We start from the raw sequence: 17953 nt of genomic DNA, 5'->3' as shown, positions 1-17953 counted from the left end.
ATTTGCTGAGTGATTACTCTGTGCCAAGAGTTTCTCTCATCTATAGTTTACAAGAACCATATGTGGAAGAAGCTCCATTTTGAAAATAAGGAACCTGAGGCTTAGAGGGGAGTGGTAGGTAAAATAATGCCCCCCAAAGATGTCCTCGTTTGAATCCCTGGAACCTGTGAATGTAATACCGTACAGGGCAAAAGGGATTTTGCAGATGGGTTAAAGGTTAAGACCTTGAGATAGGGAGATTATTCTGAATCATCTAGGTAGGCCCAATCTAATCACTTGAGTCCTTAAAAGTAGAACCTTTTTTGTCTGGGTTAGAGAGAGAGACAACAGTAGAAGCAGGGTCAGAGAGATGACAGTGTGAGAGGGATTCAGTACTCTGTTGTCGTTTTTGAGACATAGGGGTCTACATGCAGGGACCAGCAAGAGGACTTTAGGAGCTAAGGGCTGACCTCAGCTAACATCCAGCAAGGAAACAGGGCCCTCAGTCCTACAACCATGTGGAACTGAAGTCTGTCATCACCTGAAAGAGCAAGGAAAGGGGTTCTCTCCTGGACTCTGAAAGAAGGACCTGAGCACTGCCAACACATTGGTTTCAGTCCAGTGAGACCCATACCAGACTTCTGACCTACCAAACTACAAGATTATAAATTTGGGTTGTTTTACACTTCTAAAATTGTGGTAATTTGTTATGATGGCAGTAATAGAAAACAAATACAAGGAACCACAATGAGAAATTTACAGTGAAATGGGAATTCAGACTCAGGTGGTCTGACTCCAGCATGTGTGTACAGCTAAATCATTATTTATTAGCCAGTCCATATTGACGGGCATTTAGATTGCTTTCAATTTACAGTATGTCAGACAATGGGACAGTAGCTCTTCTGATATCTATATCTTCAAATACTTTAGCTAGAATTTCTACAGGAAAATTTCCTAAAAGTGAAATTATTGGGTCAGAGGAGAATCACATTAAGTATTTTTATAAATACTGCCAAATTGCCTGGCAAAATGTTCCCAATGAAGCTCTTAGACTAGAATTGAAATCATCAGGGAAAGAATTAACAAAAAGTATGGATGGATCTGTGTTATTGGTGACCATTTCAGCAAAGAAAAGAACTGAAATGATCACATAACTGAAAGTGCCTTTCTCCTTCATTTTAACTGGAGGACTTGCTGACATCTGTTCCAGAAGAGTTCCTCTGGCTTTGTCTTCTCTTTGTGCATTGTGAACAGATTCACTTTGTGCTTTTACTTGTGAGTCTTGCTTTTTGGCCTTTTAGGCAATAATGACTGGCAAAAATAAATAGCCTTTTCAGTAAGGATCCCTCGTGCTACACATACATTCTAAAATACTCTATTACTTCAACTGAGGCTAGATTTTCTCACGTGCACAATAGGTACTTTAAAATACTAATAGCATTTCATTAATTTTGAATGATAGTCTTCTCAGCAGGGCACTGGAACTCAACTTATGGAAGAAATCACTGGTTAAAGAAAACTAACATAGCAACCAGCTCACGTGTATGGGCTCTGTGACTAGCTGGCATTTTATGGGAGTCACCAAAGCAGGCCCGATAAGATTTAATGGCCCATTCCTCATGTGACTCTACATCAAAACAACCTCCACATTGCTGGAAACAACTTTTACTTTCTTTGGGCATCTTAACCCCCCTCATTTATCTGGAAAGTGGTCTCCTTCACTCCTGGCTTACACCAATGCTTCTGTTGTACTTGTAGATCTGATAGCATCCTTTTTTCCCAGGCTCTTTCTTTGTTCTAGAACTTCTTTATCTCTCACTCTACTGCCTCAGAGATTTTGGTTCTCTCCTTATGCTGTGATTTTTCCGTCTTTAGAGTTATGACAACTTTGACTCAATTGTTCTGCTTGTTTTTCTCTCTTTTGCTCAACTGCTAGATCCTGGGACATTGTAATGAACATCCTCATGGCTGTGAAATGGAAAGATGTCTAACTAATGATGTTTGTTTGTTTACTTATTTATTTATTTTTGCTTCATTTTACCTAGGAAACCAGACTGGAAAATTTGAATTCTGATTAAATTTTGGATATTATAATGAATAATAATACCTCCTATTTATTGAACATTTACCATGTGCCTGATACTATTAAGTTTTTAAAAAAATGCTTTAACTTAAAAGTCTTCAGGGCCATTCTGTGAGGTAGGTGCTACTATTATCCCCATTCCACTGTTGAGGAAATCGAGGCTTTAAGAAGTTAGGCAATCTGATCCAGGCTGTGTAGTAGTAAATGATAAAGCTGAGATTGAAACACAAGCTTGTTTGACCAGTCTGTACTCTTAACCACTATACCAGAATGTTCTTTGACATTTCAAAATCATTTGTAAGCAATACTTCCAAGAACATTTTTAACAGAAAAAGGTTAAACACAGAGCTGCTTAGTTGTGACGAAGTAGAAAGAATACTGGAATAGGAGTCAAAAGAGGGAGTCTCAGCTGTGTCCTTAACTAACTGAGCAAGTCCCCAGGCGAGTCAGTTCACCAGCCCCTCCCTTATCTTTTTTTTTACCCCGTCTGTAAAAGTGCCAATCTTCTAACATTCTTAAAAAAAAAACTTGATTTCCTCTTCTTGATTTCCTCTTCTTTAATTTTTCCTATACTAAGATAGATGAAATCTGCTGCTCCCATATCATTTGTGACAGTTAAGGCTGGTATCAAATGAGTCAGTTGGCAGAGGGCTACTTGTTCTGAAAAAAGAAGAAAAAAGCAATGATTAAATGCCACCCCCACCCCCACCCCCAGGCAGAGAGCAAGCTGAACATAATGACTCAAGTTCAAACCCTAGAAAATTTAGGCGGAAATGGGGTGGATATATTCTTCTGTCTCTAATTTTCTCTGTGTATATTCATCTTTGATCGTAACGATGTGGATGAATGTGTGGCTCATCAGTTAATCATCATCTCAAATTTGCTCAAGCCATTGTATAGCAATAATGCTACCAAACTGTCTTTGTCCAGTTGGAAATGAGACCCAGCCGAGAAGACCTGCTAAATTTCTCAAGCATGTATCTTCATTCTATCACATAGCTTTTTCCTATCTCATGTGTTTTTGGCTGAATTGTGTCCCCACAAAACTCATATGTTGAAGTCCTAACCCTAATACCTCACCATGTAACTGTATTTGGAGATGGGGCCTTTAAAGGGGGTAATTAAGATAAAATGAGGTCATATTGGTGGGCCCTAATCCAATATAACAGGTGTCCTAATAATAAGAAGAGATTAGGACACAGAAACACAGTTGGAAGGGTGGCCATGTGAGAGCTTAGAGAGAAGGTGGCCATCAGCAAGCCAAGAAGAGAGGCCTCAGGAGAAAACAAACCTGTTAACACCTTGATCTTGGACTTCCAGACTCCAGAACTGTGAGAAAATAAAATTCTGTTGCTTAAGTCAACCTATCTTTGGTATTTTGTTATGGCAGCCTTCGCAAATTAATATACCATGTTTTAAATCCAGGGTTGTTTTTAGGTTTTTCCATTACTTCTCAGAAGATCTTTACCTTGATTTTTAATTTTCTTTCCTCCCTTGCCTGAGCTAGATTTTCTTGCCCTAGGAAGTCATACTCAGGTATCAAGCTTCATCCACGTACCGGAGTACAGGTATTTCACAGATGTTAACAGTGTTTGAAGAGTAACCAGTGTTAGTGAATCTTGACTGGTATTTTGAATACAGCTTACATTTCTACACCTACGTAAAATCCTTGTCACTGCCTCACCTTGTGGGTGTCAGTTCTTAAATAATTTAATTTTATAGCTAATAAAATAAAAAACTGAACCATATATAATTGACTTCTCACCCCTCACCAATACCCCATGAATTTTTCTTCTTTTTCTTACTTCCTCTCTTGGTAAAATGCAGAAGCATGCCCATTCATCTAAGTTCATGTTCTCAAGCTAAGAACTTAGGAGCCGTACTTGATCTTTTCCTTGCCTCATACATCCAACTCATTACCCACTTCTGTTCATTCTTCCTTTAAAACATCTAATAGGAAAAGACTTGTAATAGTAATCTATAATATTAAATTTGAATTACAAATATCAGTATGGACTAATGAAGTACAAATATCAATATGGACTAATGTATTAAAAATATCTATGTATTTATGTATCTACCTATCTATCTATTCTAGCTCTGTCCACTGAAAGAACATAGGAGCTATGATATCCCCCTAGCAATAAGCACATCCAGAATCCAGATTTTGGTTTCTATTCATCATTAGCTACAAAAAGAATAATCGTCTTTGGAGAAATAGCTGATTCTAGGTGTTGGGCAGTAAAACTACAAGGTGAGTTTAGGATATCTTGTATCAGAAACCAAGGAAGTGCTCAGTGATCTATGCGGGCATGTTAAAAGGACCCAGGAACTAGTTTGAAAGGATTTCCACTACACAAATTTTGAACAATTTGAAGTATAATTGATTGTAAAACATTGAATACATAAAAATCTATTAGTCCATAGTGATACCCCAAAAAATTGAAGGAAAGGAGAAAAAAATCATTTGGATCATTAGAAATGACTACTCAATAAATCCTTACTCTGAAATTGGTAGTAAAATGGAAAGAAGTAAACATTTACTGTACCTTTTTATGAAGAATTTTATATTATCCTAGTTAATGAGGGAAAACTCATCTTTAGAAAAGAATGAAAAAAAGGAGTGATACTATTTGAAAGTCATTATTTTGCAACTCCCAATGAAATAATTGATTCAGGCAAGGATCATCAGTGGTGAAAGTTTATTGCAGAACAGGATAGTCACACAGTGACAAACATCACCACACATATTACTTACTAATTGTAAAAAGCGGAAGGGAGAGATCTGGTAGTCACCACTTTGACCAAGTGATCGACCTAAAAGCATTGATAATATGCTATAATCTTGCATTATGTTTCTCCTGATGTGATGCAGATGAAATCCACAGAATTGTTTATGAACTACTCTTGCCAAAAGTATTCAACCTGAATCTAATTAAGCCTTTGGACCTAACTTCAAATATATAGGAATTATAGGACACCAGAGAACAATCAAATTACAAGGAAACCTATGGAGGAATCCCAAATGTGAAATATTCTATACAACTTTTTGGATTCTTCCAAAAGTCACTATCATCAGTGAAGAAAGAGTAGGGGGGAACTGCTCTAGATGAAAAGAGATAAAGAGACATAACAACCAAATACAGTATATGAACCTTGATTGACTCTTGGCCTGATAAAAGCAGCTAAAAACCATTTTGGGAACAAGTGGAGAAAATGTGAATATGAGCCATATATTAAATGATATGACATACGATATTAAGAAACTAATATCAACATGCTTAGATATGATAATGAATTGTGTGATACAGAAGAAAATTCTTATTTTTAGCAGATGTGTATTTGGGTGTGACTAGGAAGAAAGATCCTCCTCTCAAGGGGAAATATTACTCAGGATCAGTTGAATGTGGGCCCAGTGTTGCTAAATCTTTGTCTTGGACAATAAGTCAAAAATAAAGGTTTGTATACAAATTCTCATTTTAAACACTGACAAGTAATTTTCTTTAAAACACCGCAGGCTGAAAAAAATTTGGGCTACAGTGTACGACTCCTCCACACTCACTCTTTCATATTGGTCTCTGTATCATTCTTTATTCTCTCTTCTTGATCTAGAATACTTTCTCCATCCTTTTGCCATTGAAGTCCTGTGAGCCTTTCAAAACCCAGCAAGCAAGGCCATTCACCTTCTCAAACTCTCATAGGCAGAGTCAGCGCTCCCTCTTTGGAGTGTCTGGCCGTTTATACAAACCTCCATCCTAGGACTTGTAATGGAATGACATATTTGGTTGTCCGTCTCCTCCCACTGGGTTCTGAGCCCTCATGATCAAAAGCCACAGTTTATTCATTCTCGTCTACCCTGTAATGCTCACAGTGTCTAATATAAAGTCAGCCCTCGATGAACATCTGTTGATTGAGTTGCAGCCTGTTAAAAGAAATGCTGCAGAAAAATTTAGGACATGGTTTCTGTGGCATCCAGTTGGAAATGTACTTAAGAATGTCTGTGAATCAGTAAAAGAAATTTTCCTATTATTATATTCCAAGTAAGGCTGTCTCCTGGGATCATTTGTCTCTTATAGGAAGTCAGGTAAACAAGTTCAGTTTTAAAAAGAAAAAAATGGTCAAAATAAGATTCTTTCTGACCTTTTAGTCCAAGAGAATGGGTAATAGAGAACTGTTTCAAGGATGGATTTTCTAGGACAATTTTGGCCAAGATCAGGCCAAGGATCTAGGCAGCTTCAGTAACCTACAAATACTCTAAACCTACTTGAACCTATACAAGAACTGAATGGTAGAGTGTGTACTAAATCAAGTCACCTCCTCCCTTTTGGGACATCAATTCCTATACACCCTACACACCCAGTTCTCTCCTTCCTGTCTCTTTCATGCATTTTTTTTTTTCTGCAATGCTTCCTTTCTTTCTCTCTTCCTTCCTTCCTTCCTTCCTTCCTTCCTTCCTTCCTTCCTTCCTTCCTTCCTTCCTTCCTCTCTCTTTCTTTCTGCATTCCTTTCAAAATCTAGCTCAAAACCTACTTCTTCCAGGGAGTCTCTGATAAATGCCACATGCCTTGATTTTTCCTTTATATTGTATTCTCCATTTATCTGTATTCTTTTATGCTAGGTATGGTCTATTCCTGTGTAGGCTATATAATTAGAATGATTATGTTATTAAGAATAAGATAATAATAATTTGGAGGGATAATAAGATTGTTAAAAATTCAGCGGGAATGTAAATTGATACAGCCACTATGGAGAACAGTATGGAGGTTCCTTAAAAAACTAAAAATAGAACTACCATATGACCCAGCAATCCCCCTACTGGGCATATACCCTGAGAAAACCATAATTCAAAAAGAGTCATGTACCACAATGTTCATTGCAGCTCTATTTGCAATAACCAGGACATGGAAGCAACCTAAGTGTCCATCGACAGATGAATGGATAAAGAAGATGTGACACATGTATACAATGGAATGTTACTCAGCCATAAAGAGAAACAAAATTGAGTTACTTGTAGTGAGGTGGATGGACCTAGAGTGTTTCATACAGAGTGAAGTAAGTCAGAAAGAGAAAAAAAAATACCATATGCTAACACATATATATGGAATCTAAAAAAAAAAAAAGGTTCTGAAGAACCTAGGGGCAGGACAGGAATAAAGACGCAGACATAGAGAATGGACTTGAGGACACAGGGAGGGGGAAGGGTAAGCTGGGACGAAGTGAGAGAGTGGCATGGACAAATATACACTATCAAATGTAAAGTAGATAACTAGTAGGAAGCAGCTGCATAGCACAGAGAGGTCAGCTTGGTGTTTTGTGACCACCTAGAAGGGTGGGATAAGGAGGGTGGGAGGGAGATGCAAGAGGGAGGAGATATAGGGATATATGTATATTTATGTATATTTATAGCTGATTCACTTGTTATACAGCAGAAACTAACACATCATTGTAAAGCAATTATACTCCAATAAAGATGTTAAAAAAAAAAACTCCAGACCCCTTCCTGGAGATTCTGATTCTGTTAGCATGGGATGGGGGATGGGTACAGGTATTTTGTGTGTGTGTGTGTGTGTGTGTGTGGTACGCGGGCCTCTCACTGTTGTGGCCTCTCCCGTGGTGGAGCACAGGCTCTGGATGCGCAGGCTCAGAGGCCATGGCTCACGGGCCCAGCTGCTCCATGGCATGCGGGATCCTCCCGGACTGGGGCACGAACACGTGTCCCCTGCATCAGCAGGCGGACTCTCAACCACTGCGCCACCAGGGAAGCCCAGGTATTTATATTTTTAACAAGCTAATTCTTATTTTTTTGTGTGTGTGGCTGTGCCGAGCAGCTTGCAGAATCTCATTTCCCTGACCAGGGATTGAACCCCAGCCACGGCAGTGAAAGCCCAGAATCCTAACCATTAGGCCACCAGGGAACTCCCGCAAGCTAATTTCTATCATCAGGCAACTGGGAAACACTAGCCTTATCCTTATAAAGTTTGGATTTTGGGTCAGATTAATTAGGATTTGAGGCTGGGCTCTAGAGGTTGTTAGCTGTGTGAAGCATTAGACAAGTTACCGTGTCCACAGACACAGCTTTTTATCTAGAAAATGTGGATGATAATCACTATTCCCCATTTTCCTGGGGAATTAAATGATTCATGTAGATCATTAGTACAGTTCCCGGAATATTCTAAGTTCTCAGTAAATATTGAAAATTATGTTTATATTTGCTTGTAATTTGTTTGGTTATTTACTTTGATTCAAGGTCTGGGTGATGGGTTTTTGGTTCTTCTGTAACACTGGTGATTCAGGGTTGGGTGACCCATAAAATTTTGCCCCAGCCGAAGACTATTGTTGAGAGCCTGTTAACCTTTGCCAAGTTTTTATTGCCTCAACAAGGGATCTCTTTTCTTTGTCCTCTTTAATTTTACCTGTCACCTCCATTAAATTATAAAAAGATCTTTGAGGCCAGTGACCCAGACAGATACTTTTGTTACACAGTAAGTAGATCCAATACCTTGTATAGTGGGCTATCAGCAGAGGGCATTATCTAATAGAACCCACATTTATTTCATAGAGTTGTAGAACCATAATTTCTTATTTAGGTTACAACAGCTCCTAATGGGTCTTAGAGTCTTACACTCTTGCTCCCCTACAATCCAGTGTCTACACAGTAGCCAGTGTGATCTTTTAAAAATGTAATCACAGAAAGTCATTCCCTTTTGATCTTCCAATGCTTTTCACTGTATTTAGAATAAAATTGAAATTCCTTACCATGGTTTTGTAAGCCCTACCTGATCTGGGCTGGTCTGTCTGACCTCATCTCCTGTCATTAACTTCCTGTATTATTACATTCCTGTAACTTTGCTGTTCCTCCTGTCTGGGTTTTTTTCCCCTAGATATTCCCATGATTAAGCCCGGATGTCACCTTCTCAAGACCTTCCTTCTGCTCCCTATTCAAAGTTTTCCTCCCATTAGTTTCTATCCTATTAGTCTGCTTTATTTTCTTCTGATCACTTACTCACTGTCTGATATTGTATTTATCAGTAACTGTTGTTAACTTACTTGTTCATTGGAAGCTCCATGAGAGCAGGCATCTTGCCCATCTTGTATTCCTAGCACTGGGGACAGAACGTGGCACATTGCATACGCTCCATATATGTTTGTCAAATTGATAAATGAACTTTACAGATAGGCTGAAGTACATCTACAGAATCCAGTAGATTTCAACTTTTTTTTAAAAAGCAGAAGACTCATCAAACAAAATATTTGGTTTTAAATAATTAATTTGTATGTTTGTTCAGTTCTTTTCACTCATTTCTTGACAATTAATAAGATTCTATACACAGAACAAGTTCTTAGCAAATACTTGGCAATTTAATGACTCCTTGTTCAACAAAAACTACCACCAGGGGGAAATCAATCCTCTGACCAGTAGCTGCAGACAGTGAGAAAATCTGGCTAGAGGAGAAGCAGACCTGACCCCAGGGGACAAGGGCAGGTGAGAGGCACTTAGTGTTCTGGCAGCACAGCTCCTCCAGGGTTTCTCTGCAGCTCTATAGAGAGAGCAGTAGGAAGCAGAAGAAGCAGGGCCATCATTGAAGCACCCAGAGGAGAAGCAGCAAGAGAGGGCTCTTCAATGCTGCCAGAGCTGCAGTGAGAAGCTGTCTGGCCTGGAGTGGCCTTGGGCCAGTGGCTGCAGCACTGCAGAAAGGACGGCAGTGGTGGTGCTGGCAGCAGTGGTGGTGACACAAGGACAGTATCTCAGGGAGGTAGGGACATGGGAAGCAGGCTCCCTCAAGGTGCAAGCCAGAAGGGACTTGGGAAGGAGCAATAACTGAGAGATTACACTTTTATAATCTTAATTTTTTTAACATTTTAAAAACTAATTTCATAGAACATCTACATAGGAACAGTTACTGATACATTCTGCTACACTAACATTGTACGGTTTCAGTTCAGTAATTTTCCATTAACAAATATTTTTTCTACCTACTACAATTCCCTCCTTTTTCCTTAAGACGAGACAACTAAGGCTCAAGAAACTACTCATTAGGTTATAACCATTCTTCTCTCTCTTTAAAGTTGCTATACATTTATAGAATTTGTGTTTCCATTAATGCTTCAATTTTTTGATGCCACTTTGTATACAGCACTTAATTATGGAGAAAAGAAAAAGCAAAACTAAAACAAGGAAGGATATATGCTATATCTTTAACAATATATTTTCTGGTTCCCTTTAGATGCCCAGCCAACCAGGATCACATACAGGTTTCACGCTTTATTGCAGATATGTGAAAGACTTACTGGTCTCACACATTTTATGTATGTTGACTTCTATGTTTTGACTCATCTAAATAAACACAGCAAGACTCATTTACAAGGGTACATATGCTTTCTATTCAACCAGAAAAAAATCTAAAGCTAGATGTAGAAAAACAATGATACTAAAAAACTCTTTAACTTCAGATTGTATTAGACTGAGATTTTCCGCAGTAAAGTTCTTTACAGTTAGAAGGGTACCTGAAAAGTTTGCCATGGATGTGGAAAGTGCATGAAGTACTGCTCCAGGAGACATTATACAGATGAAATACTTTAACCCACTAGCATAAATGCTCTCTTAATTCTTTCCCAGTGGTCCTTTGGAATGTGTTTTATTTGCTCTTGGTAAAGTCTGGATGCCAAGATGCAGGAAATATATTCCCTACAGAACAGGTGTCTGTTTAACCCCCACGTACGATTTTATAAATGAGTTTAGCTAGAAACAGCCTGGTGGGAGCCTATATAATGTTTATGCTGTAATTTCAGTTACCATAATAGGTCTGGAATAGTGTAGGCTACTACTACACTACTGCACTCCCACCCCCCAAAATAGGAACTCCTAAAGGGTGCTATATGTAGGCCTATCAATATAAAAGCTGGGAGATAAATCCATATTCCCACCATTTTTTTTGTCTAATTATTCAATTTAATTCAACTACTTCCCTAGAAATGAATATCAGAGAAAAGTATGCTCAGAAAGGTGATTTTGGGAGTAGCTGACTTACCACTTTCCACAATGGTTATTCTGAAGTTAGGGTAACAAATGGGGTAGTGGCCTCCTTTTCCTTCCCACTAAAAATTAGGTATCTAGTTAAGTCCATTAGACAGGCAGAGTAAATTACGGGGAGAACTGAGTGTGGAGAGTGTTCACTTATCTTTTGTAATAAGGTCCCTTTTGACTAATTCTCTACTGAAGTTCTCACTTTATCCACAGGGTTCTTCAAAGGGAACGCTCACAATGCGCATCTTCTGTAGTCGAGTTACAGGACTCTTGGGTATATATTCAGTACTTGATTGTATTTTGGCATATCAGGACAGGACATAGTTGGGTTGAGAAGACTTTAGTTTCTCAACTGTGGGCTGTGTAACTGTATTCCTTTCTCAACTGCAACACGAGAGATATGAGAAGGAATGGTGGATCTTTATAGTGATGAAGTTAGGGGTTTGTTAAACTGCCTTTTGGAAGTCAGCGTAGGAGTAAGTAGTGCTGATGGGTTCAGTGCGGGTTGTTTCCTTAACTGTTTTAGTTAACCAGCCACAGCAACAACCAGAAACACATGAATTAGGAATTTATTTTAGGTACTCAGGTATGGGAGTGGCTCTACTCAATGTTGGGCTTAACTCTTTGGTGGCAAATTGCAGTGCTCCATTTAGAGTGGCATAATCTCTAGAAAGCCGGCTGGGACTCATGAGGGGCTTTTGAAAAGGTGGGACTCGAGAAGCAAGAAGAACAACAATCCTGCATCCTGTGGAAAAAAAACCACATTCATAGAAAGATAGACAAGATGAAAAGGCAGAGGGCTAAGTACCAGATGAAGGAACAAGATAAAACAATTAAATGAAGTGGAGATAGGCAACCTTCCAGAAAAAGAATTCAGAATAATGATAGTGAAGATGATCCAGGACCTCGGAAACAGAATGGAGGCAAAGATCGAGAAGATGCAAGAAATGTTTAACAAAGATCTAGAAGAATTAAAGAACAAACAAACAGAGATGAACACTACAATAACTGAAGTGAAAAATACACTAGAAGGAATCAATAGCAGAATACCTGAGGCAGAGGAACGGATAAGTGACCTGGAAGACAGAATGGTGGAATTCATTGCTGCGGAACAGAATAAAGATAAAAGAATGAAAAGAAATGAAGACAGCCTAAGAGACCTCTGGGACAACATTAAATGCAACAATATTTGCGTTATAGGGGTCCCAGAAGGAGAAGAGAGAGAGAAAGGACCCAAGAAAATATTTGAAGAGATTATAGTCGAAAACTTCCCTAACATGGGAAAGGAAATAGCCACCCAAGTCCAGGAAGCTCAGAAAATCCCATACAGGATAAACCCACGGAGAAACATGCCTAGACACACAGTAATCAAATTGGAAAAAGTTAAAGACAAAGAAAAGTTATTGAAAGCAGCAAGGGAAAAAATGACAACGTACAAGGGAACTCCCATAAGGTTAACAGCTGATTTCTCAGCAGAAACTCTACAAGCTAGAAGGGAGTGGCATGGTATACTTGAAGTGATGAAAGGGAAGAACCTACAACCAAGATTACTCTACCCAGCAAGGATCTCATTCAGATTCGATGGAGAAATCAAAAGCTTTACAGACAAGCAAAAGCTAAGAGAATTCAGCACCACAAAACCAGCTCTACAACAAATGCTAAAGGAACTTCTCTAAGTGGGAAACACAAGAGAAGGAAAGGACCTACAGAAACAAACCCAAAATGATTAAGAAAATGGTAATAGGAACATACATATTGATAATTACCTTAAATGTGAATGGATTAAATGCTCCAACCAAAAGACACAGGCTTGCTGAATGGACACAAAAACATGACCTATATATACGCTGTCTACAAGAGACCCACTTCAGACCTAGGGACACATACAGACTGAAAGTGAGGGGATGGAAAAAGATATTCTGTGCAAATGGAAATCAAAAGAAAGCTGGAGTAGCTATACTCATATCACATAAAATAGACTTTAAAAAAAAATAGACCTTGAAACAAAGAATGTTACAAGAGACAAGGAAGGACACTACATAATGATCAAGGGATCAATCCAAGAAGAAGATATAACAATTATAAATATATATGCATCCAGCATAGGAGCACCTCAATACATAAGGCAACTGCTAACAGCTATAAAAGAGGAAATCGACAGTGACACAATCATAGTGGGGGCCTTTAACACCTCACTTACACCAATGGACAGATCATCCAGACAGAAAATTAATAAGGAAACACAAGCTTTAAATTACACAATAGACCAGATAGATGTAATTGATACTTATAGGACATTCCATCCAAAAACAGCAGATTACACTTTCTTCTCAAGTGTGCACGGAACATTCTCCAGGATAGATCACATCTTGGGTCACAAATCAAGCCTCAGTAAATTTAAGAAAATTGCAATCATCTCAAGCATCTTTTCTGACCACAACGCTATGAGATTAGAAATCAATTACAGGGAAAAAAAACGTAAAAAACACAAACACATGGAGGTTAAACAATACGTTACTAAATAACCGAGTGATCACTGAAGAAATCAAAGAGGAAATCAAAAAATACCTAGAGACAAATGACAATGAAAACATGACGATCCAAAACCTATGGGATGCAGCAAAAGCAGTTCTAAGAGGGAAGTTTATTGCTATACAAGCCTACCTCAAGAAACAAGAAAAATCTCAAAGAAACAATCTAACCTTACACCCAAAGTAACTAGAGAAAGAAAAACAAACTAAACCCAAAGTTAGCAGAAGGAAAGAAATCATAAAGATCAGAGCAGAAATAAATGAAAGAGAAACAAAGAAAACAATAGCAAAGATCAATAAAACTAAAAGCTGGTTCTTTGAGTGGATAAACATGGTTGATAAACCATTAGCCAGACTCATCAAGAAAAAGAGGGAGAGGACTGAAATCAATAAAATTACAAATGAAAAAGGAGAAGTTACAACAGTCAACACAGAAATACAAAGCATCCCAAGAGACTACTACAAGCAACTCTATGCCAATAAAATGGACAACCTGAAAGAAATGGACAAATTCTTAGAAAGTTATAACCTCCCAAGACTGAACCAGGAAGAAATAGAACATATGAACAGACCAATCACAAGTAATGAAATTGAAACTGTGATTAAAAATCTTCCAACAACAAAAGTCCAGGACCAGACGGCTTCACAGGTGAATTCTATCAAACATTTAGAGAAAAGCTAACACCCATCCTTCTCAAAGTCTTCCCAAAAATTGCAGAGGAAGGAACACTCCCAAACTCATTCTATGAGGCCACCATCACCCTGATACCAAAACCAGACAAAGATACTACAAAATAAGAAAATTACAGACCAATATCACTGATGAATATAGATGCAAAAATCCTCAACAAAATACTAGCAAACAGAATCCAACAGCACATTAAAAGGATCATACACCATGATCAAGTGGGATTTATCCCAGGGATGCAAGGATTCTTCAATATATGCAAATCAATCAATGTGATACACCATATTAAAAAACTGAAGAATAAAAACCATGTGATCATCTCAATAGATGCAGAAAAAGCTTTTGAAAAAATTCAACACCCATTTATGATAAAAACTCTCCAGAAAGTGGGCATAGAGGTTAACCTACTCAAAATAATAAAGGCCATATACAACAAACTCACAGCAAACATCATTCTCAATGGTGAAAAACTGAAAGCATTTTCTCTCAGATCAGGAACAAGACAAGGATGTCCACTCTCACCACTATTATTCAACAGTTTTGGAAGTCCTAACCACAGCAATCAGAGAAGAAAAAGAAATAAAAGGAATACAAATTGGAAAAGAAGAAGTAAAACTGTCACTGTTTGCAGATGACATGATACTATACATAGAGAATCCTAAAGATGCCACCAGAAAACTACTAGAGCTGATCAATGAATTTGGTAAAGTAGCAGGATACAAAATTAATGCACAGAAATCTCTTGCATTCCTATACACTAATGATGAAAAATCTGAAAGAGAAATTAAGGAAACACTTCCATTTACCACTGCAACAAAAAGAATAAAATACCTCAGAATAAACCTACCTAAGAGACAAAAGACCTGTATGCAGAAAACTATAAGACACTGATGAAAGAAATTAAAGATGATACCAACAGACGGAGAGATATACCATGTTCTTGGATTGGAAGAATCAATATTGTGAAAATGACTATACTACCCAAAGCAATCTACAGAGTCAATGCAATCCCTATCAAGTTACCAGTGGCATTTTTTACAGAACTAGAACAAAAAATCTTAAAATTTGTATGGAGACAAAAAAGACCCTGAATAGCCTAAGCAGTCTTGAGGGAAGAAAACGGAGCTGAAGGATTCAGATTCCCTGACTTCATACTATACTACAAAGCTATAGTAATCAAGACAATGTGGTACTGGCACAAAAACAGAAACACAGATCAATGGAACAAGATAGAAAGCCCAGAGGTAAACCCACGCACCTATGGTCAACTAACCTATGACAAAGGAGGCAAGGATATACAATGGAGAAAAGACAGTCTCTTCAATAAGTGGTGCTGGGAAAACTGGACAGCTACATGTAAAAGAATGAAATTAGAACACTCCCTAACACCATACACAAAAATAAACTCAAAATGGATTTGAGACCTAAATGTAAGACCGGACACCTTTACACTCTTAGAGGAAAACATAGGAAGAACACTCTTTGAGATAAATCACAGCAAGATCTTTTTTGATCCACCTCCTAGAGTAATGGAAATAAAAACAAAAATAAACAAATGGGACCTAATGAAACTTAAAAGCTTTTGCACAGCAAAGGAAACCATAAACAAGATGAAAAGACAACCCTCAAAATGGGAGAAAATATTTGCAAATGAATCAACGGAGAAAGGATTAATCTCCAAAATTATAAACAGCCCATGCAGCTCAATATTAAAGAAACAAACAACCCAATCCAAAAATGGGCAGAAGACCTAAATAGACATTTCTCAAAGGAAGACATACAAATGGCCAAGAAGTACAAGCAAAGCTGCTCAGCATCCCTAATTATTAGAGAAATGCAAATCAAAACTACAATGAGGTATCACCTCACACCAATTAGAATGGGCATCATAAGAAAATCTACAAACAACAAATGCTGGAGAGGGTGTGGAGAAAAGGGAGCCCTGTCGCACTGTTGGTGGGAATGTAAATTGATACAGCCACTATGGAGAACAGTATGGAGGTTCCTTAAAAAACTAAAAATAGTATTACCATATGACCCAGCAATCCCACTACCGGGCATATACGCAGAGAAAACCGTAATTCAAAAAGACACATGCACCGCAATGTTCATTGCAGCACTATTTACAATAGCCAGGTCATGGAAGCAACCTAAATGTCCATCGACAGATTAATGGATAAAGAAGATGTGGTACATATATACACTGGAATATTACTCAGCCATAAAAAGGAACAAAATTGGGTCATGTGTAGAGACGTGGATGGATCTAGAGACTGTCATACAGAGTGAAGTAAGTCAGAAAGAGAAAAAAATATATCGTATATTAATGCATATATGTGGAAACTAGAAAAATGGTACAGATGAACCAGTTTTCAGGACAGAAATTGAGACACAGTTGTAGAGAACAAACGTGTGGTCACGAAGGGGGGAAAGTGGCGGGGTGGTGGTGGTGGTGGTGTGATGAATTGGGAGATTGGAACTGACATGTATACACTGATGTGTATAAAATAGATGACTACTAAGAGCCTGCTGTATAAAAAAATAAATAAAATTAAATTAAAAAAAAAAGAAAAAAGTTAAATTACATGCTTACACTGAATTAAAAAAAAAAGAAAAGAAAAGAAAAGGTGGGACTCCACAAGAAGCTAGAGGAGGCCATTCAGGAATTGGTTCCAGTTTGGGTACACAATGGGAGAAATGAGAGAGTCTTAGAACTAACTCTTGAAGTATTCGGACCTGTGTGCTAGCATCCAAGAGTTTAGCATGATATAACCAGGAATTAGGATTTAAATGTTTCCAAGTTGTAGAATATTTTAAAAGGCACTTAACCTGCCGGGCAAGACTCTCAAGAGGTGTTAGGTTGGGCACCACAGGGTCCTCTTCTTCAGAGGAATCCTACTCTTCCCCAGAACTCTCATTTAGGTAGTTAGCGTTTTCTTTTTCCTCACTTTCTGATTCTGATTAGGGATCAGGAGAGGGATTTCTAGGACACATTAGAATGGAACAACAGTATAGGAAAAAAGGTACCAGAGAAAGGTAATAATCTAAGCCCATAAAACACTAACATTGGCAGATAGATGCAGAAGATGAAAAATCCTTTTAGTAGGATTCATTTGTCCATTTCTCAGTCTGTTACACACACACAGTATGCCTCTGGCTCGTACCACTGTGCAGTCCTTCAAGATTATGTTGTATATTTTTCACTTACAAAGAAGACAGCTCAGTTCTCAGGACCAGTTCAGTGTGTAAAAGTTAGTCACTTACCAGTGGCACAGGTCAGAGTCTCTCCTTCAAATCCTGGCTACCCAAGAAGAGAAGGAGTCCTCGTCTAGGCAAGCTGATTTTCTTAGTGTGATCTCAACTGGTCGTGATATTATGGAGAGACACTTTGTGTGCTCTTTTTTGTTGGCAGGGATATTATATCTGTCTGGTAATGAAAAGAAACTCAGTGGTCACCTTCTTTGTCCACTGGTACAGCAACTTTTGTGCGGGGGGTGGTGGGATGAGTTGTCAAGGATCTGTCTGGTGTGTACGGATCCAGTGTTTTCATAGGTGGTGCAAATGCCCTTGGAAACTGGTGACTTAGTTGTTGGACTATCTGGAAAGGTAGCCTTAACCCATGGAGGATCGTTTCTTCTTCCTTGCAT

General features: G+C 38.3%; 1 pseudogene; it reads right to left on the bottom strand.

Annotated features, from left to right (window-relative positions):
* Positions 1-16847: 16847 nt before the first annotated feature.
* LOC113624430 (DDB1- and CUL4-associated factor 16-like) lies at positions 16848-17300 on the bottom strand (annotated as a pseudogene).
* Between the last annotated feature and the right edge of the window lie 653 nt (positions 17301-17953).

Source organism: Aethalodelphis obliquidens, unplaced genomic scaffold (assembly GCF_003676395.1).
Source record: "Aethalodelphis obliquidens isolate GAN/ISIS:26980383/991018 unplaced genomic scaffold, ASM367639v1 scaffold13, whole genome shotgun sequence".
Lineage (NCBI taxonomy): Eukaryota > Metazoa > Chordata > Mammalia > Artiodactyla > Delphinidae > Aethalodelphis > Aethalodelphis obliquidens.
Note: the sequence above shows the minus strand (reverse complement) of the source record. Positions and strands in the feature narration are given on the sequence as shown.